The following is a 22136-nucleotide window of genomic DNA, read 5'->3' on the forward strand; positions in this document are numbered from 1 at the left end:
GTTTTGATATGACCCTCCCCCGCCCCCATTAGGTCCAAGGTATTATTTCAGGTACAGCACAATGTATTTGTGATTGCACGGACTCCACTTTGGTCCACAAGGAAGAAATCTAGGGCCATTTTATAATGCATAATAATCCAGGCCAGCGTGTGGAAGCTGATCTGAAAGTTTACCAGGGTAAGGGACTAAAGACCAACTCCTACTATGAATGACTTCCATTGTAAGGATAACTGCCTGCAGAGTGTATTTAAATAACAAGTCAGTTATCCCCCTGGGAAGAGTAGAAGTGGTTTGTGCCAATTTCAACCTGGAGCCTTCAGGAGGGTGAATGTGCCTCCTCCATGTTCTTTCTACTTCTGCCAGCTGCATACAGTCCATGAAGAGCTGGAGACACTGTTGGAAGGAGGCTGAGTCCCTAAGTTCCCTCACTGAGGAGACCCATCCACTGACATAGCACCCGCTCTGGGCTGTTATGTGAGCAAGAAGTGAACTTCTGCCTTGAGGCCATCACATGTTTGCTGACTTTCAGCAGCAGAGCCTACATGAAATCATGACTCAGCAATTCCACTTTCAGGCATTCTCCCCAAAGAAGCGTGCACATGTGCCAAAGTAGCTTTACTGATAGAAAACAAATGAGCCAAAATAAACTATGATTGACTCAGACAATGAAATGCTAAACAACAATTAAGTGAGTATATTATACAATTAAAGTGAAGATACTCAATTTACACGCATCATGGTAGTCTCAAAAACATAATTGCTGACTACAAAAGCAAGGTGACATACACTCTGATGTCCTTTACGTAAAATCATATACCACATAAATAACAGCATATTTTGTTCCTTCATATCTACATAGATGTTAAACATATAAGTATTCATGGAGATAATACAGTTCAACTTCAGAATAACAACTACTTCTGGAGACAAGGAGGAAGTGATGCAACAGGGAAGCTTCAGTTGTACTGATAATTAATTTTTTTTAAGGAGAGAATATCTGAAGAAAAAATTATGGCAAAATGTTAACATCTATTAAATCTAGGTGAAGGGTGAATGGCCTTTATTAGATTATTTTCTATGCTTTTCTGCATGTTTGAAATATCCCATAATAAAAAATAATCTTTAAAACAATATAGGAATATTTCTCTATCCCCAGAGGTCTGTCACTATGAACTCCTACAGTTTATCTAATCTATTTGCATGTGAAAATCTTTGGGAAAGAGGCATAATTTGACTAAAAGCAGGATGTTACAGAATTCTTGCTCTCTAGGGAAATAAACAACTCACCCACCGTAAGCTGCTTTAGATGCATAGTCAACAGGGAGTCATCCAATTTTTCTCATCTTTGGCAAATGCAAGGAATCAAATGCAAAATTTAACACTCTGGGGCTATGTCGTGAAGCCATAGCATTCCCTGGAGGTCTTCAGGTACATGAAATAATTAATGGACTATGCTCACCCATAACTAATTTTCTTATCTTTAAAAGAATGTATGGGAAATTCGTGTAATTCATGTAATAATCAGAGTATACCAGTACAAATCAAAATATTTCTTGGGGTGTCCCCGGTGGCACAGTGGTTGAGAGTCAGCCTGCCGATGCAGGGGACACGGGTTCGTCCCTCGGTCTGGGAAGATCCCACATGCCGCGGAGTGGCTGGGCCCGTGAGCCATGGCCGCTGGGCCTGCACGTCAGGAGCCTGTGCTCTGCAGCGGGAGAGGCCACAACAGTGAGAGGCCCGCGTACCGCAAAAAAAAAAAAAATTTTTTTCTTATATTTTTAACAGTCTCATATCACTGTTCAAACAATAGGTTAAGTGGATTGTAACAGTTTATGACTAAGACATAGGAGTGAAGAAGCACGTGCCTGTCAACACTGGCCAAGTTCTACCACCTCCTTCAAAGGCATTCCCTGATTAGCCAAGTTCATAGAACGCTCCCCTCTTCTGACCTCTTAAATGCCATATTATGTCTACTCTCAGTTTCTGCTTATGTGATTAATGAACATTTACTGCACATTTGTTTCAATCAATTGTATATGCCTTGTTTGATGTATTTTTGTATCCTCCATAGCACCTAGTACTGAACATTACAAAAATTAGATGTGGGGGGAAAGATGCTTGTTGATTAGCTGATAACTGCACTATGCAACCCAAGTTTGATTTTAAGATTCAATTAGATGTCCCTTGGATTGAGCCTTCTAATCCTTCCTCACCTTATCTTCCATCCCAACATCTAGCCTCTGGTACATGGCAAGTGTTTTTACATAAATCAGTCAATCAAATGAATCAGTAAATAAATCCAAATGTTTTACACCGTACAGTGTAAGGAAACATATTCCTTGTAATTTCAAATGTTGAGGTTAGGGGTGGAAATTGATTATTTTTACATTTAACCTCCTTTATCTTTTCCCTCTGTCACTTCTACAATGAAATCAGATTGACCATTTGTAGCTATGTTCCAGAACAAACTGATTGCTCCTTACCTATATACTTAAAATGACAGAAGATTTTGAAAAGTCTTGCCTGGAGAGCAAATTAAGAGTTTACAGGATGTGTTCCATTCTTTACCCGAGGGAAGAAAAGAAATGTAGTCAAAGGCCATAGCTTTATAACAAGCTTAGGCTTCACAAGAAAGGTGTATATCATCTCAAGAATTATGTCACTATATTCTACGGCAGGTAAGCATTTCTCAGGCAGTTGAGACATATTTACTCTGACACATCCATTATTATCCAATGACAAAATAACAAAACGCTTATAAAAGAAACTGAAGAACTAACACCTCTAGACTAATGAGCACAGCATCTCCAGAGGACATCTAACCAGGCATAAGTCAGGATCTGTGCTTCATCACAGTCTCACACCCACAAGTCAACATTTTTCTTTTGCCTGTGGTAATTGTGAACATGAATAATGTGGACAATGGACTCTAATATACAAATAATTATAATGGTGAATTTTAACCAAAGATTTGCACTTCCTTCTCTCCCTCTACAAATCATGTGCCCAAATTACCAAATATGTTGATTTCAGCTTGGACAATGGCACTCCCCTTCTTTAGAAGTCATCAAAATTTCCTAATTCCCAGGAATAAGGTTCATACTTCCTAGCAAGACATTTGAAAAGTTCTTCATGTTTAGATCCCAATTTATACTTAGAGGCTTATATCCTACTACATCCCTCCATTTACTCTGTAAATTGACATGCCAATCAATTTGATAACCCAAATACCACATTCTTCTACTTGGTGTCTCTACTTAAGCAGTACCTTGAGGTTGAAAGGTTTCTTCCATTCCTTAGTCACACATTCAAAGTTCTACACATCTTCTAAGACCCAACTCAGATGGTGCCTCTTCTGTGAAGCCTTCCCTGATCCTCCCAGGCAAATTAAGTGTTTTACAGTGGAATCCCAGTAAATTTCTTGCACATTGATTTAACTCTATTAACAGTGTATCTTGTGTAAGTAAAGGCTATTTGAATGTCTTTATCACTTCCTATATTATACATCCCCTATGGTCTGGATCCATGTCATGAGTCATAGTGCTTAGCACACTGCTTTGCACTTGATGTGCCGATGCATATTGGTTTCATGAGCAAATGAACAAATGAAAATATACAATGGTTTAGCTTACATTTATAACTTGCAATGTCCTAATACATAGAGTCCGATAAACTATAAAATCACAACAACCAAAGGGAGTAGTAAGAGGAGGAATCTACAGAGTAGACTTTAAACAGGGCAGAAGAGTAGCATAAAGAGGTTAGGGCCTCTTTAGTGTAAAATTCATGTGGCAGTGACATCTAAGGGGAAGAAGACTCATTTGGAGGCCAGGAGATCTGAATTCATACTCTTACTCCACCACTTAACTCATCTGAGTCTGTTTTTTCATTTATCTAATGGAAGCAGAAATCTCTACCAGTCAGTGGTATTGCAAGGGTCAAACGAGAAAACACGTGTGCATTGAGGGGCAGGGCGAGAGAGGTGGCGAAGACTATTATGAGATATTAACCCAAGGCCTTTGCCTGTATTAATGTAAAATCTTGTCTGCTAGGTGTTTGTCGCCTCAAGGAAGGCATGAGACAGAAAAACAAGAGTAAACAGGTATCAGCTCTTGGGTTTAGAGTTTTAAGAGTCTAAAGTTCGGCAAGGAAAGAAGGCATGTGTATCTATCATCAACTTTGAAAAATATGTGATAAGTACAAACAAACTCTCCTTTTTCCCACTCCTGAGACCCCAACTCCTGATTGGACAGAATTCTCCAGGTTGGACGATGGAGGACAGGTAGAACGGAATACAAATTGACTGGATGATGCAGCTCTGGGAAAGGAGAACCGGCTGTGGGGACATACCCCAGGCTGAACTCTGGGAAGAACGGAGTGAGTCAATGGAGAGGTTTCTGGGATTTGAGACCAAAGGAGGCCTGTGCCTCATTTCTCAGGAAGCAACAAGACCCCTGTGGAGAAATGGTTGAGAAGTGAGCAGAAAGGGCCTTACACAGCTTCACTCACTTCCTGTGACCCCACTGGCCAAGAAGCAGTAGAAGCATTGCATATACCTACAGGAACGTGGAGGCTGATGAGGCTCCCGCCACCTCTCAGAGGTCCTATAACCCCAGCAACAGATAAGAGATTTATCACATTTTCTGTAAGCCCCACAGCGTCAGAGAAGATGCAAAGAGAGGCATATCCGAAGGGGCCTTCAGAATGGGAAGAAGCAGCAATTGTAGCAAGGCTTTCATGATTGAGTGCCGATTACCTGACAGGAGTGAGGTTGATGACAGTGACCAGGTGCAGTTCAGCCCAGCCAACATCTTGGCACTCCTCACTTCCCCTCACCCAGAGCTCAGATAAAATCCCAGGGGAGGGAGATGAGAGAACAGCAAACTGACTAAGATTAAGTTTCTGACATCCAAAAGGTGGGATTTTATACTAGAAATTACATTAAGCTTTAGGGGAAAAAATGAGGGAAGTTACATTTCTTACTCCCCTGAGTTTATAGACCTGGGTTTTACTCATGCAAAGTGCCCAGCCCAGAGTTTGCATAAGGTGCTCAATGAATGTCAGTCCCTTCCTCTCCTCCTCTCACCTCCTAGATCAACACAATCAGAATTTTGAATGGATATTTAATATCACCTACTAGATACAGAAGCTGGCAAACATTTTCTGTAAGGGCAAATAGTAAATATTTTAGGTTCTGCAGGCCACCCTGTCTGTTGCAACCACTCTCCTTTGCCCTTGTAGCATAAAATCAGCCACAGACAATACGTAAATAGATGAGTATGGCCATGTTTCAATAAAACTTTTTTACAAAAACAAACAATGGCCTGGATTTGGCCAGCAGGCCATATTTGCTGACCCTGGGACTAGAAGAAGTAAAAGTGACTTAAAGCACTGTTAAAATAATGATGAGAGAATATAGGCCTGAGCTAAGAAGGAAGCATAAGAATGGAAAGGTGTAAGTACTGGAGGGAAGAGGAGGAAAACAGCTAAGAAAGAGGGATAGGGGAACAATTCAAAATGGTTTCTCCCCTAGTAGACTGAAAGAATGGGGTGTTACTGATGAAAATGGAGTACTTGGAAAAAGTTTGGAATCCAGAGAGAGAGGAGGGACTTCCCTCGTGGTCCAGTGTTAAAGAATCCGCCTTCCAATGCAGGGAACGCAGGTTCTATCCCTGGTCAGGGAACTAAGATCCCACATTCTGTGGGGCAACTAAGCCCACACACCACAGCTCCTGAGCTCGTGTGCCTCAGTGAGAGAGACCACGTGCCACAAACTACAGAGCCCACGCGATCTGGAGCCTGTGTGCCACAACTAGAGAGAGAAGAACTCGCATGACACAACTAGAGGGAAGCCCGCGTGCCTCAACTAAGAGCCAACGCAGCCAAAAATAAATTAAATAAATAATAATTTATTTTAATTACAAAAAAAAACAAAACAAAGAGGGAGGATACTATAAATCCCTCCCTTATCACAAAGGGTCTTGATGCCCCAACGTATGTATAAAATTCAGAGGCAGAAAGAGCCTAGAAAAATGACAGTTTCTGCAGATTCAAGCTCCAACATTCCAACGGTCCGAAAGGTGGAATATAATATTCCACAAGTTCTGTCTTGACTCTATTTTAAAGTCATGGCTAAAAAGTCTTGATTTCCTTTTTTGAACAATTTGCTAAGTCCCACCCCAACCAATTGCCTTATTGAACTCATACTCTCCAGGACCACTAGGCAAACACCCCAATTCCCCCAGGGCTAAGAGTACCAAACAACTAGGGGCAGCATCTGTGCTCCAGACTCAGCAGAATATTCAAATTAACCAATCCCCAGGGATCCCAGGAAACCCAACTACCCACCCCACCCCCACTTGCTATACATAAGCCACCTTCTACATTTTCAACCTGCGGTGACCTTGTCCCCAGGTGCAACCCCTCACGTGTTAGATTTCTTTCCTCTAGAACTGTAAATAACAGAGTTCTGGCTTTCATTGATCTGAGTGTCACTGCGCTGTGTCCCACCATCAAAAGAATCTGTAAATCTTATAAAGCAGACAGTTACCTTAAAATGTTGATGTGAAGGGTGGTAAGAGCAGAAAACTCCAAATCTGATTTCCCTCCAATGTCTATTTCAGTCAAACAGTGGGTACCCAACCCTGCATGCATGACACAGCACTTGCCCAAACCTTTCCAACGGCTCTCCAAAGCAGACACAAACATTTGGAGAGAAAACTGAGAAATGGAATTTGCCATTAGATTATCACAGTACATCTGTTTTTTTAAAATCATTGCCACAATGTTCCTATCAGGAGGCTGGTGTGCTTCACCTAAAATGCAATCAGCAAATCATGCCAAAGGTGTTAACAGACTCTCCTTGCTGGAAACTGGAGGGAACTTTGTTAGTGGGTACTTTCTGCCCATGACTGTCACACGTAAATCACTGATGAGGGCTGTGAAGTCCCCTGCAAGTAAATTTGAGTGCTGTCCCTGCAGGATAACTCTTCCACAGGCATTTGTGATTTGCTCTCTGTAAAACTTGCTTCTTGCCACCTGTTCCAAATTTGTCACCCTTAGTTTACATTGCCTAAAACTGTAAATTAGATTGACATTAAGCATGCAAGTTAAGATTTTACTTCCATCAATAAATTCCCTCGTAACCACCAATCTAGACATTATGTAGGTTCTGCCTGCCGTCCGTCACCTGTCTCCTTTAATAATACTCTGGCTGCCCCTCACTTCTGTTTCCTAAGCAATGATTGAAATCTCCTTCATATTCTGTCCTATCCTGTCCCTGTGAACATGATGCTGTCCTCTGTTTACCAGCTTTTAACTTCCAGTTCATTTTCTGACCTTTTCCTTTACTGATGCCATCTTGGTGTTTTCTTCCTTCCATATTTAGGGTATTCAAACACACGTCTCATTGTTTGACCTCTTCACTAAAATAACTCCCCAAATGGTGATACCTGGGCCCCCCCTCACATCCTAGAAATGAAAGATTTTATCTTAAGAACTAACAGAAAGAAGATGAACATTAGAATTCTGGCCCTATTATTTATCAGCTTAATAGCCTTGGCCAAGTCACTCTAACTTTCTAAGTCTCAGTTTCCTCATCTATAAAATGGGAATAAGAAAAGTTACCTACTGTGTAGAATTAATTAAAGGATTAATTGAGACGTAAAGCAACTAACATAATGTCACGTGTGTAATTGGTACCCAATCAATGTTATTTATTGTAAATAGTTATTTATAAACTAATCTATGTTCTAATTTAGTTTAAATTATGGCTTATTTACCATTTACAGAAAGGATTCTCAATACTGTTATTTTTCCCAAAGAATTATTTTATTACTCCATCATATTATTTTATATCCACATGTGCGTTTTGAATATATGTTGAAAATCATAGTAATTGTAAGGCCAGGGGTAGAAAAAGAAGCAAGCTGTTTAATGTGAAGAGACAACACACAAGCTGGACCACAAACTGGGATCTTTTAGTAACCACCAGTTGAAAGCTAATTTGGAAATCCTGATAAATTATACTGCATTTTGACTCTTCTTGGGGAACTTCAGCCTGAGTTCAGAAGCTGCTGATTCAGCTACAGTGAAGGTGTGAATTTACACTAGTTTGGAGAGTAGAAAACATCCTTGAGATTATTTGTGTTGTATGAAGCAATGTGGGATCAATAGTATTTAATCTAGAATAGTTTATTGCCCCAGGTGAGCCATCACTGAGGACCCACAGGTGGCTGCAGCCAAGATTGTGCTGCCCTTCACTCAAGACAGCCTGTTCACAGCCTGTGAACATATGATCCAAAAGCCCTCTTCTTGGGGCTCAACAGGAGAAAATTTATTTCTACCTTTCCCAAGGCCTATTGACTGCCTAGATTCACTCAGGACTGAAGCTTTGATTTTAAAAAATCACAGTCATTTGTCTTTTGTTAAAAAATCTATATCTTACAACTCTAAGATTTAACCCTAAACCCCAATGTAAATTATGGACTTTGAGGGATAATTATGTGCCAGCAAAGTTTATCAGTTTTAACAAATGTACCACTCTAGTGGGAGATATTGATAAGGAAGAAGACTATGTATGAGTGGGCTCAGGGGTGTATAGGAAATCTCTGTACCTTCCACTCAGTTTTCCTGTAAACCTAAAACTGCTCTAAAAAATCAAGTCTATATATATATATATATATATATGAAAATACATATAAAAACATATCAGTCCATAGCAGAGCCCTAATATAATAATTGATTCAGGCAAGGACCATCAACAACGAACAATCCAAAAAAGGAAATTAAGAAAAGAAATCCCATTATAATAGCATCAAAACGAATAAAATACTTGGAATAAACTTAACCAAGGTGAAAGACTTATACACTGAAAATGATAAAACATTGCTGAAAGAAATTAAAGAAGACACACATAAATAGAAAGATATCCCATATTCATGAATTAGAAGATTCAATATTGTTAAAATGTCCATAATACCCAAGGCAATCTACAGATTCAATGCAATCTCTGTCAAACTCACAATGGCATTTTTTGCAGAAATAGAAAACAATCCCCAAATTCATATAAATTCATATGAGACCACAAGGGACTTCTAACAGCCAAAACAATTTTGAGAAAGAACAAAACTGGAGGCCTCATACTTCCTGACTTCAAAACATATCACAAAGCTACATTAATAAAAAGAGTATGGTACTGACATAAAAGTAGACATACATAGCCAGAGGAATAGAATAGAGAGCCAGAAATAAACTTAAGCATAAACAGTCAAATGTTCTTTGATAAGTGTCAGGACTACACAATGGAGACAGGAAAATCTCTTTAAAAAACTGGACATTCACATGCAAAAGAGTTAAATTGCATCCTATCTTACACTATACACAAAAATCAACTTAAAATGAATTAAAGACCTAAGCATAAGACCTGAAACTATAAAACTCCTAGAAGAAAGCATAGGTGAAATGCTTCATAACATTGGTCTTGGCAATGATTTCTTGGCTATGACAGCAAAAACACAGGCAACAAAAGCAAAAATAGACAAGTGATACATGAAACTGAAAAACAGAAAAGGACACAATCAATAGAATGAAAAGGCAACTGGTGAAATTGAATATTTGTATCCAAAATGCATAAAGAACTCCCACAACTCAACAGTGAAAAAGCAAATAACATGTATAAAAAATGGGCAAAGGACTTGAATAGATTTTTCTCCAAAGAAGACATAAAAATGGCCAATAGATATATGAAAAGACACTCAACAATTTTAATCACCAGAGAAATGCAGATCAAAAATCACAGTAGTGAGATATCATCTCATACCTGTTAGGATGGCCATTACAAAAACAAAACAAACAAAAACCAGAAAATAAGTGTTTGTGAGAATGTGAAGAAATTGGAAACTTTGTGCACTTTTGGCAGAAATTTAAAGTGGTGCAGGGATTTCCCTGGTCATCCAGTGGTTAAGACTCCATGCTCCCAATGCAAGGGGCCTGGGTTTGATCCCTGGTCAGGGAACTAGATCCCACATGCCGCAGCTAAGACCTGGTGCAATAAATAAATAAATAAATATTTTTAAAAATAAATAAATAAAAATAAAGTGATGCAGCTGTTATGAACAGCAGTACAGAGGTTCTTCAAAAAATTTAAAAAAAACAACTACTCTATGATCCAGGAATCCCACTTATGGGTATTTATCTAAAAGAATTGAAAACAAGATCTTGAAGAGATATTTGCACTCCCATGTTTATTGCAGCATTATTCCAAATAACCAAGATATAGAAACAAACAAATGTCTATCAAGAGATGGATGGATAAAGATAATGTGGCATGTATTTACAATGGAATATTATTCAGCCTTAAAAAAGGATATCCTTTCATATGCTACAACATGGATAAACTCTGAAGAAATCATTCTAAGTGAAATAGGTCGGTCATCAGAGGACAGATACTGCATGATTCCACTTATATGAGGTATCTAAAGTAGTCAGACTCATAGAAGCAGAAAAGAGAATGGTGGCTGCCGGGAGCTAGGGGAAAGGAGAAAGAGGAGTTGCTGTTCAATGGGTATAGAGTTTCAGTTATGCAAGATGAAAAAGTTCTAGAGATCTATACAAAAATGTGAATAATTAAAATACTATACTGTACACTTAATTTAAAGGAGTAGATTTCATGTCATGTGTCTTTTACAACAATAAATTTTAAAAAGTAGGCACAGTTGCTGTCTCATTTAGCACTTTTGTGTAATATTTAACCATAAAATCTCAGTGACAGGCAACAAAAATATACATGCTGCTTACACATCTGCATATTGGCTGGAATTCTGCTGATCTAAGCAACGCTTGGTCAGACGGTGGTTTCAAATCAGTTAGAGCTATACATCCCTCAGTTTTCTGAGACCCAGGAAATATTCTTCTCATGTTAATGTCAGAAGCACCAGAGGACAAGCCCAACTGTTCATGAAGTATCTGCTAACACCCCATTTCCTCAACAAATTACATGGCCAAACTCTAGGACTTGGGTAGGAAATACACTCTGTTAGCTAAGAAATGTTGGTAAGGGGGAAGAGAAGAGTAGTGAAATTTTTCTGGATAATAAATTAATTTACCACACTCATCTTTTGTAATATTTCTTCCAAACAAAGGTCTAATTTGATTCTAACCATAAGTAAACAATCAGACAAATCCATAATAAACAACATTCTACAAGACATCTAGCTTAGATTCTCAAAAAAATCTTCGACACAGAAAACAAACGAACAAAATAAAAAGATGAGGGAATTTTTTCTAAATAAATAAAGACAAAATGCAAAACCTGAAACTAGTTTGGATCCTGGAATTAATTCTTTAAAACACTATGAATGGAATTTTTAGGACAACTCAGGAAATTTGAAAATGGACTAGACATTAAATAATAGCATGTGACTCTTATTAAATACTTTGAGTGTGATAATGATATGGTGGTTAATGGCAAAATATCTTTATCCTTAGGAAATCAATGCTAAATATTTTACGAGTGAAATGTCGTAGTATCGATGTCTGCAATTTATTTTAAAGGGTTCATCAAAAATATATGTATTTATGGATAGAGAAAGGTAAACAAAGGTATATTGACAATTGATTAATATTAGCAACTGATTAATCCAAGTAAAATATGCACATAATCATTGTACTATTTTTTTCTCCTTTGTTGTAGTTTACTACTATCTATATTTATAAAATTTATAAATATATATATTTATAATATATATATTTTTAATGTTAAAAGAAAAACAAAGAAAGGGTTGAATTCATTACTTTGAGAATTCATGGAAAATTTAAGTCATGTTGAGAAAAAACCAGGGCCATTACACTGAATTGAACAGATAGGGGGTGGAATACCCTGGTGGTCCAGTGGTTAGGACTCAGTGCCTCCACTGCCAGGGGCCCCGGTTTGATCCCTGCTCAGGGAACTTAGATGCCACAAGCCTCAAAGCACAGAAGAAAAAAAAAAAAAAAAACGATTAAACAGAAGATTGGGGGCGATAAGGATTATGTTCACCAGAGGACTGCTTAGTGGACCATTTAGTTTATCCCACGCTGGTTGTGAGGTACTCAATAAACCTGAAAGCAGTGAGGCTTGACACAGAACATGGCCAATTGGAACAATTATTTAGTGATGGGATTAATTTGATTTGGAGGAATAATTACTAATGATAGAGATAACTAAATATTAGAGAAAGAATTGTAGTTAGAAATATTTGTCTAAGAATCCCAACGAGGGAGAAAAATAACTTCTAGGCCATAGAAGGCAGAGCTTTGGGGACCACAGCTATCCCACACCTCCTGGTAATTCTGACCCCTGGAAACCTCTGAGGAGTGCTTTCCTATGGTCATACCTCCACCCCATGTTACACTGTCTGGAAATAAAGACTCCTGGTTTCTATGAATTACTTCTCTTAGCAAAGGCACCCTTGAGTCAACTCGAGTTTGTCACCAAGTCCCCAAGAAACCACAGCTCATGTTTCTTGTAAATAAGTTTGATAAGGCTCATTAAGAATTTGATCCTTTTTAAGTATTAAATTCTCACTTTGCTTCTGATCCCAGAAGAGTTTATCTCGTGGCCCTGGGTCCCTGCTCAGGGAGGAGCAGGTGCAAAACAAGAGAGAAGCGGAGCAAATGCAACCTTGGCTGTTAGCAAGTGCATCCCTTGGGTGACTATTTTCTCATCTACATCCAAGAAATTCGGCAAGTGTTTTCTGTCCTGCATGCTCTTCGGGGTTCGAACTGCCGTCTGTCCTGATGCGGCGTCTGCTCACTGATAAGGAAGGAGAGTTTAAAGATATTGTATTGTTTCATTCCCATTTTTCTGCAAATGGAGAACACCAGGATTCTAAAGAAGGACAAGCAGAGAATACGCTTTACCTCAAGTCTGCTGGTTAGAAAACTCAGGAGCTTCCCAGATGAAATCTGAAACTGGTCCCCATACACGGAGGGCAAGGAGAGACAGAGGCAGATCACACCAGATTGGTAGGTGGCAGTTTGCACAAGCAAGGGAACTTACATACCAGGCTTGCTTTGGGGGCCGCAAGATGAGTAGATCTCTGCAACCACCCTCCAGACTCTTCAAAGTTTATACAGTGTCCTGGGTTCAGCCTTGTATACCGTCCAGTTAGTCTCAACAGCACATGACTATCTCAAGGCTGTGTCCTTGAAACGACTCCTCCTGTGTGAATGATGAGCAGAACATACATTCCAAGGAAAGGGGAGGGGGTGGGGGGCCCCCGGTTGCCTGGTCTAGCTCTCAGATCTACAGGTCATGTCCTCTTGATGACCTCCTCCAACACCCTCCCTCCCCGTGACCGGCTCTGACAATCTTTCTTCTGAAATGGGCCCTGAGTGCTCAGCTAGGCGTTTCATTAGTGTGGAAGCGGCTGGTTTGGTGGCTCTTTGGCTCCACCAGAGGGTAGACGTCACAGCAACTATATAGGCACGTGCAAAAGAAAACACAGATTAAGATAATGATTCCCAAAATAAATAACAAGATCCCTGTGATCCAAACCCCTGATTTATCAAGTCCCCTAGGCTGGGGGTGAGATCACTCAGGGCATTCCCTTGTGTCCTATTCGTACCTGAGCAGACACATCGTGTATGAACACACAACATTCTGTGTGGATACTGGCACAGGTGCCTCCTTGTGAGGCGGTAATAGCATCCAAGGCCATCCTGTTTTGGAGGACAGCTTTTTTCATCAGGGGTTTCTGTGTTCAGTAAAGACAGGCTTTGGTGGCTACTATTTAAGGCTTGCTGGGGGAACGTGGTGAGGGCTGATATGTGTGCTATAACGTCCTCCAGGCCAATAGAGGGGACAAAGGCAGCAGCCAAATGATCTTACCCGTGGAAAATTGAACGTGACCATCATGAAGAAAGGGGGGTTGGCAACTTTTTTTTACTGTGCGGTGGATTTTTCCCTATGCCCAGGGAAAACTCAGGGTGCAGTGGCCCAACCCCCCAGGTGGAAGCCATGGCCAAAGATTGGTGCCATACAACCACTGAGTTCCACTCAGGGCCACCCAGTAAATACCCGGGTGGGGTGAACAGTCAGTGCCACGCCAGTCGCTATCCTTGAATGTGACAGAATGACTCCATAGATCTGGTGGTATTCATCCCACCTCCCTGGTGCAATTGGCTTCATTCTGTTTAGAGTCATTTTTCTGTTCCCAGCGTAGGGGTGCCCAGGTGCTCAAATATTCATAAACCAGGGTGAGCCACGTGAACACATCCCACATTTGAGCATAGCCACCCATGGCTCTGATGGTATTTTTAGGACTTTCCTGCTCATCAGTTGGATGGCTGCCTGTGTAATTTGATTGACAGAAAAAGAATACTCATGCCCAGTGTGGTTGATAGTGTGTGTCACAGGCCAGGCTTCTGGATCAGTGTTGGTAATGTCAGATGAATTCAGACTACTAGTCCTAGCTTGCTCTTCCTTAAGGTACTACTTCAGGGCTTTCCAATCCCACCCGCTGGAGTAGGGATACCCAGCATGGCAGTCCTGATGAGCTAGAGTGGGGCAGCTGCCCACCTACCCAACAGCTGGATTGATTTCTTTGCTGGACATCTAAGTCAGGTGCCAATCTCATGTCTGGATACCACAGAAGCAACAGAAGTGTAAGGCTGAAAAGACAGATACTTAGTAGGAACTTGTATGGGAAGGTCTCCCCATTTTATAAGAATTACACTTGTGGCCTGACCCTTAGATGTTAATGTGGCCGCAGCTTTAGGACCTTGTGCATATCATTACATGTTGGCTGGACGTGGCAGCGCTCTCAGACATGAGGAGATGCTCTGGGAGTGGGAAATGCCAGACCAGGATCCCCACGTTCTTCCCTCTTTCAATGGTGCCTCTTCAGTTCTAGGTATAGTGTGTTTCAACAGCTGGACAACAGGATCCCAATGGAGACTGAGCAATTCCCCTCACCCAGGGGTACAAATAACTCACCCATCCCAGTGGGACATCCCATTGCAAATACCAGTAGATAATGCCTCTTCCAGGCATGATGGATGTTCTCAGCAGCCTAGTGCACTGATCCATGATGAGAGTCAGGGCAATGGCTGTCTTAACAGTACTGGGTATCTCAGTGGGGTCACCACTCTGGCATATGGGGCAACAGACCCTACTAGTTGATCATTCAAATATATTAAAACCTGGGATAGGACTTCCCAGCCAAGATGGTTTTGCCTGTTGGTAATTTAATCTGCTGCTTTAATATTACATTTTTCCTTTCTACCAACTCTGCTGTTGTGGGTTATAGAGAGATGGAACCTCCATTCAATGTCATGTTATTTTGCCCAGTCTTGCAAGTCATGACCTTTGAAATGTGACCCCATCTTTGTCTATTTGATGAGGGTATCCATACATGGTACTTAGCCTCTCTAATTACTGAATGGTGGCAGCCTGGTTTGTGTGGCAACAGGGCAAAGCTTGAGATAGGCCAGATGCAGTGTCCACACAAACTAAGGTCTATTTGGCACCCTCACATGCAAAGAGGGGGCCAGTATAATCAAGTTGTCAATCATCCACCTGTTGGTAACTCTCGTGCATGGCGCCAGATCCTTTGGCAGTAGCCTTGGATGTTGTTTAGAACATACAGGGCATGCTGTTACTACATCAACCAAGACACTGTATTTCAAGGGCAATCCAGAATCCTTGGCAATATGCCATCCCACCCAGGCAATATATGGATGCTCTTTCTATGCACTCAATCTGCTGTATCTACTGATGGGTAAATTGCTAGGGCTGGTACCTGAGCTGGGACATCAGCTTCCTGCTTGCTGAAGAGTGTCAGTGCATTATGAGCTGGGACGTGGAAGAATATGCCTCAGGCTCTTGCAGGCCACCCCAAATGTCTGTCCACATATCCTGAACCCACAAGGACTTATTCATGATCATTCATCCTTGGCTTCCCATTGCCCTAGCCTCAGGGTTAATCCCTTATCACCAGCCAAACCTCTCTGAGTTCAGCGCACTGGCTGCTGTGGTTCATTCCTGTTTCCATCCAGATGGTGCCAGTGTTGGGCTGAATAGTGACACAGTTCATGTGGACCAGACCCATCTGTACACCAGACATCAGTGGGCTGCCACAACAATAGGGGTGGGGGCATTTGGAGGATCTGCACCTGCATTTCTAGAGGCTAGTGGATGGGATGCTCCTCTGCTACAAGCAGGCACGTCACTTAGTCAAAGTGGGTTTGAACCATAACAGAGATGGATTGACAAAACATATTCTCAACCCACCCCTTGATGGGAAGGCAAGTTCTTATTATGACATGCTCGTCCTTTGTGAGAGGTCCTGTTTGGAGGAGCAGTGCCGTGTGCATTGTTAGGAACTGTTGCTCTACAGGGTGTATCAAGTTTCTACTCCATTCCAGAGTGGGACCAAAATCTTAGGGGTACTATCTCCTTCTGTTGTCTCTGCCACAGTGACTAACCCAAACCTTCCAGAGGCACAGGAGCATCTAAGTCAAATGATAACCCTGCTTTGGAGATGCCCAGAGCTTTAATCTTCTTCATGAGCATTTTTGCTTCTCAAAGGCTGCTCTGATGCCCAGTCCTCATGTGTTCACATTAGATCATCAATGTAATAGACCCATTTCATTCATGTGGGGAAGGAACACATCTCACGCTCCCATCCCACGACATGCTATGGGGCTGTGCAGGTAACCTTGGGGATTCACTTGAAAGGTCCATTGTTGCCCCTACCAGGTGAAGGCAAATTGATCATGTGAGATGGTATACTAAAATAAATGTATTTGCTAAGTCCAGTACGGCATGGCATATACCAAGGTGTCATGTTGGGCAGAGCGCATAGATGGAGGACACCACCTTGTTCAATTCTCCATAGTCCATGGTCACCTGCCATGAACCATCTGGCTTTTTTTCCAGCCATACCAGGCTGTTGAAAGCGCTGTGAGAAGAGTGCACAATACCCACTTGGTGCAGTACTTGGATAGTTTCTCCTATTTATTCATGCCCCCCGCCAGGCAATATTATTTGACAGTTACCACTCTTTGTGGAGGCTGCAGATTTAATAGTTCCCGGTTTGCATTTCCCCTCAGCACTGGTTCAATTACCCTAACTCTGACGTGGAATTCACCAACACAGGCGTGCAGAGTTTGACTTTGTAAGATAGCAAGGCCCAATATGTTCTCTGGTATTGGAGAGATAAAAACCTCGTATTCTCATGGGGGAGAATGCCCAATCTGCAGTGTCAAAGTGACCTTCGTGACCACAACCATTTTCCCTCTGTAACCATCAATAATGCTGAAGGGGCCAGAAAACCTCCGAGGGTCACCATGTATTAAAGCTCCGGTGTCAACCAGAGGCATCACCTGTTGTTTATTCATGGGGGAATCAGTGAATAGTGGGCTCAGCATGAGGCCTCCCATCACCTCCAAGGTCCTCACCTGGATGAATCTGGGCCTACATCTTATATCCAGAGCCTGGGAGGCATCCACCCCTAATAAGACTGTTTCCCTGAGGCCTCTGCTGAAGCAGGGGGGCAGCAGGGATGGTAGGAGCTGGTGGGGCAGGTCTGAACTTCTGTTCAGGTTTTAAGGCTCTCCACGGACCCGCCAACAGTTAGGTCGTGGGTCTATCTTTTCAGGTGAGGTCCCGCAACAATGAGGTCAAACCACATTTGCTTCCAGGTCACATCTACCAGACCATTTACAGCAGATTGGAAAAACCTTTTGGCTCCCCAAGCTCCCTCTCTGTCTTGGGTATTTCCCTACCACCCATATCCATTCCCAGGATTTGTCAGTTTCCCCCAGAGCAGCAGTGGATTGCCCAGCATCATACATGTCTTGCCTACCACTGGGCTCAGCATGGGTATCAGCATTGCACATCAGGGCTGGGGCAGACTGGAGTGCCTTGGTTTTCATTCCTGCAGTGAATGTGGCCCAATCATGGCTTCAACGATGGGGTCGTAGATGGCCTGTCTCATTACCAATTCCCTAAGAAGTTGCTGCAGTCTCTTCTATAGATTTCCAAGGTCCCTTGTAACCCCCAAGCCCACGTCACGCTGCCGGAGGGCAGGCTGTGTGGTGATGTTTCCTTTTTCTCTGCCTCCTGCCTGGTCAGAGAAATGCCATCACCCCCAAATCCCATAGCCACACTAACCATGCCTGGATACTTTCCCTGGACTTCTGCTGGAGCTTGGCAGCTCTCTCAATCAGCTCAGCAAGACTACATTCTCTCCTCGTGAACGTTTTCTGAACTGGGGGCTGCCTGCTAGATGGGGTTATTGCTGCTGTACTTTCCTTTATGTTACGGGGCCAAGACTGCACAAAGCATTTTGTCTGTTTTACTGTCAATCACCACTTCCCTCTCCTCCCTTTCCCAGGGCTTCCACCTGCCCCTCCCATCACAGATGCCCTGTCTGCTCCAGCAGAGGCCTACAGGGAAACAGTTCTATTTGGGATGGGTGCCTCCCATGCTCCAGGAATAGAATGCAGTCCAAGATTGCCTCCAGGCGAGGGCCATTGGAGGGAATGGGATGCCTCACCTAGAGCTCACTATCTACTGGTCCCCCAGAAATAAACAAAAGATGATGTGATGGTTCTGATTGACAGTGGAGCCAAACGTACCCTAGCACATGAGGACCCTCAGAGGTTTTCTGGTCCTCTCAGCCATCAGTGACTTCCCCCAGCAGTCACCACATTGTGGTTTGTTTATGCTCTGGTAGTGAAATCACTTTAAAGCACTTATTTAACATAACCTTTGGTTTCAAAGGCACTTGAACTATACAACCAACTTATGAGACACACCCACGTGGTCAGAAATCTGGGTTTATCTATAAAATGAATTTGGACCACTTCTGCCTTTTTCATTTCTTGATTCTTTTCATCCCTTATTCATCCATTCGTTTATTGCACACCCTTCTATCCAAAACATTTTTATTAGTTTCAGGTAGTCTCTGATGGTGATTCTATAAACCATAGTTTTCAAAAAAAGAATCAAGTTTCTCTCTCAAATGGGACTAGAAGCAACAAAATCCTCCCTCCTCTCTCTGTCTCTCTCTGTGCCTCTCTCTGTCTCTGTCTCTGTCTCTGTCTCTGTCTCTCTCTCTCTCTCTCTCACACACACACACACACACACACACACCTTCTAAGGGTTTCCTTGATTGACAAGCCAGCCAAGTCTCTCTACACAACTCCTCCTGGGGCATGCACCATGTTCTTCTAGATCAGTGCCAACACTTATCCCAAAGTGCAAGGTTTTAGAGTCTTCACCACTACTTTCTGGCCCTAAGAAATAGGACTAGGAAATCTTACTTGGTATAAGAGACACTTAACCTGGCAATATTTAACTTCAGTGGAGAGATCTAAAGTCCCCTGTGGAAGACCCAGTGTCACTCAACATCTTAGAGAAGTGTATTGTGTCTGTTTTATGGACAAAATAAGTCTTACTTCTCAAGACCAGGAGCAGACATATAAAAGCTTGGTGGATCCAGAAGGGGCATGGAAATCAAAATGAACTTGCCCCCACCAAGCCTGAAAGCAAAGGCCCTCCCATGATCCATCAGGAAGGAAACTGTAGTCAGAGAGACCCTGGGTAAAGGAATTGTGTATAAAGCAACTGGAAGAAAACTGTCCTGTGCTCAATCATTCTTAAGTTATAGGGGAGAAAGGGCAAAGGGCTTGGGTTCATAAAATTACTGGACAGCAAAGTTGAGATCACAATTGAGAGCTCATGTTCTTACTCCATAGTTTTATATTCCCTACTTTTTCTACATTTTTATGCTTTACCCTCCATTTTAGGTATATCTATGGCAAAACCAAAAAGAAACCTAGTGTCAATCAATATGTAAGAGTTTGACCTTCTGCCCCCATTCATTCCTTTTCATTCTTTTACAATTGTTTCTTCAAATCTTGAGCACTTTTCAACATCTATAAAAAATGGCTTGATTTGAATTGCTCTGATTTCTATAATAAACCTCTACTGTCACCTCCCTCTAAATCAAATGTTCTTCAGACCAAATATTGATAGTTTGTCCCTTATTTAAACCATCCACACCGCTAATCATTTTTTCAATAAACAAAGGACACAGGCAAAAAAGTATTTTCCTTAGGTCTTCAATTTTAGGAATATCTGAGATTTCACATGATCAAACTGCCTTGTTGCTATAATATTATTAAGAATTCTTCTTAATAAACATAATAAAAGAGAGGGAACTTTATATAAATGTCTGTGTATATGTGAGAGGTGTATGTAGATGTTATAGGCACATACATACACATACACATGCTATATGAAAAACCATACTTTATAAGATTTGTGGATAAAAATAAGCAACAATAAAAAGCAAAAAGGATATCATGGCATCGCTACTTTCTTACAATTTTTACCACTCAGAACACCAAAAATAAAGAAATGAACACTTGATTAAAATATTGAGTTTTAAATTCTACTAGTTACTATTTAGTACCACATATTTGTAAGGTATCTGTGTATATAAGAAACTGTTTTTAATATATCAAATATACTTTAATTCATAAAACTGCAGCATAAACTCAGCCTACCTAAGAAATATTATTCTGAGACCCTGAGGTTTCTGATTAAAAACTGTAGGTAGTTGAAGCCATAGCTGCTTTGAGACCTCCTGCAAAGTAACTACATAGGTGAAAAGAGGGCAAAGGAGTGTTTCCAACACAAAAGAACCCCTCTGAAAATAGCTCTCTAAAAATATATGAAAAGCATTCCAGGCTTATGCAGACAATGGAATGCTGATTTAGAAAATATAAGTGTAAGAAAGGACAATGACAGATTAAAGTTCATTAAAATTAAATCAGCTCATTGTATATCCTTAGCTAAAAGGAAAATTATTCTTTTATAAAAACATGTAGGCTCCAACTTACTACTATATGTATTTAAAGTACTCTCTTCAGAATCTTCCTTACTTAAGTTGTGAGGAAGATAATGTTCCTTACTAATCTTCTTCCTTACTCATCTTCATTTGTTTTAAACTAAGAGCATAAGTGCAAATTCTTAACTAGATCAATGCCCTTCTAGACTTTGAGTAAATTTCAGACTCAATCCAAAATTTCAGTCCTGTGATCTGCTGTGGTCACTGCCATATCTTCAGCCCAGAATACAAAGTCCGGCATACAAAAAATATTTACTGAATAAATTAATGAATGATGGAAAAAAAAACACATGCAGGCTCCTTTTTTTCCCCCTTTATATACAGTAGTCCAGCAAGACACTTCTCAGATATATTAGTGTCTGTTCCTATTTCTACACTGTTGTAGTCTACAGAAAAAAAAAAAAAAATGCCAAGGCATCCAGCCATCCAGGACATATGAAAAACTTTGAGATTTTGACCATCAGCCACTAGGCTGAAGAAAAAAGCAGGCAAAACTGTCATCATGGTCTCTGTGGGAGTTTTATGTGGAATTCTAATTAACCAACCTTCATTTTCTTTTCAGATATCGAAAAAAACAATCTGACTAAGGTTCCTAAGGAATTTGGAGGGAAAATATGAATTTATATTTGGCATACATTAAAGGCGCCTCCCTGCGGAGTCTTCGGGAGACGATTCGAGCATCTGTTTAAAACATTTTTCTTTAAGTTTTGAAATTGAAATGCCACTCATCAGAAATCAAACCCCCTGGAAAATATCGACTTACGAAACAGAAAACTGTAGCATTTCGGTGTCTTGGGGTGGATCAGAATAAAGTCTGGATGATAAATTTTTGAAGCACAAATCCCCTTTGTAAGTCCCTATTTCATGGCCATCCCCTCGTGAACTGTAAGCTCCAGGAAGGACCTGTTAGTGTTGGCTTGGTCACTGCTCTTTCCCAAGAGTTAGTGGGGTGGCTAGTACTCAGGAGGAAGCCAGTAAATATGTTAAGTTTCTCCTAGTAACTTCTTCCTAGACATAGCAAGAAACGGAGAAATGAACAAGATCGGCAAACCCCAACGGAGGATTAAGAGGCTTTTGACAGAGGAGCAGAAAGAGAAAGAAGAGAAGTAAATCATCATCCCTCTGCTACTGCTGCCTAGATTTTTCTTCCTTCTCTGAAAACACACACACAAAACAAAACAAAAAACCCTCATGATAATAATGGTAGTAAGACTGGCATAAAATGAGATAACA

This window comes from Aethalodelphis obliquidens, unplaced genomic scaffold (genome assembly GCF_003676395.1).
Source record: "Aethalodelphis obliquidens isolate GAN/ISIS:26980383/991018 unplaced genomic scaffold, ASM367639v1 scaffold16, whole genome shotgun sequence".
Classification (NCBI taxonomy): domain Eukaryota; kingdom Metazoa; phylum Chordata; class Mammalia; order Artiodactyla; family Delphinidae; genus Aethalodelphis; species Aethalodelphis obliquidens.